Source organism: Manacus vitellinus, unplaced genomic scaffold (assembly GCF_001715985.3).
Source record: "Manacus vitellinus isolate BGI_N305 unplaced genomic scaffold, ASM171598v3 scaffold_482_pilon, whole genome shotgun sequence".
NCBI lineage: Eukaryota > Metazoa > Chordata > Aves > Passeriformes > Pipridae > Manacus > Manacus vitellinus.
In genome coordinates this window covers 1-1,158 of record NW_021940588.1, presented here as the reverse complement: position 1 = coordinate 1,158, position 1,158 = coordinate 1, and positions in this window count along the sequence as shown.

Here is a 1,158-nt window from a genome sequence, read left to right as displayed (position 1 = left end):
TCGGTGTGTCCCGGCACTGCCCCGCTGCTGAGGAAGGGGTTGTTGTCCCTTTAGGAGTCATGGAATGGTTCGGGTTGTAAGGACTTGAAAGATCATCCAATTCCCACCTCCTGCCTTGGTCAGGGACACCTCCCGCTATCGCAGGGTGCTCCAAGCCCCGTCCAACCTGGCCTTGGACACTTCCAGGGTTGGGGCAGCCACAGCTTCTCTGGGCAACCTGTGCCAGGGCCTCCCCACCCTCACAGGGAACAATATTTTACCAGTATATCATCTAAACCTGCTCTTTTTCAATTGAACCCATCCCCCGTGTCCTGTCACTGCATGGCCTTGTAAATACTCTTGCTCCATCTTTCCTGTAAGTTCCCTTCAGGGAACTGCTTCTGCTCCGGCCACCAGCACCCCCCCGGTGTCAGAGGGATGGCTGGGATTCAAAGGAATAACAGAAATAACAAAGGAATAGTAATCCCAGCAGGCACATTGCACTGAGCTGTGCCCTGGGGTGTGTGTGGTGACCCTGGCCTGGGATGTGGGTGCTGCACGTTAAACCTGCCAAATAAACGGGTTTCATAAACTTTTAACTTGCTGTAGTTATCATTCACAGTATCATCGTTCACTTTTGTATCCTGGTTGGATGTTGGCCACCAGATTATTTTTTCCCTGTTAGTTTTCACTGGTAAATGCATAATGTGTCATATTAAAGCAGCTGATTTTCAGGTTTACTTTGAAAAAAGCAAAGCAAACCAGGGGGTTGTTCATAGTGAAGTTTAGAGAGCTTAAATCCTCTTAAGTTTAATGTTTTGGCAGTGCTGACATCTGCCATCTCTCCAGGTGAATAAGTTCTCCTTGTTTGTGCAGGGTGTGTTAACTGAAGTTACCTGGAAGGAATTGCTCACATTTGCTGATGGCCTTCTTTTTGCTTTAAGATATTAAAAGATCTTTAAGGTCCCTTCCAACCCAAACCATTAGATTAGAAATTGGGGGGTGGAAGGGTGTTCTCTGTTTTAAGGATTGATGCACAAGCACTGACAAGGTTCCTGGCAGTTTACCTGTTTGTGATGATGGTATGAATACTAAGATATTCAGATGTATGAAATGGCAAATAACATGGTGTTGAGTCCCCAGTGATGTTCACACATCATCTGTGCTTCACATCTTGGC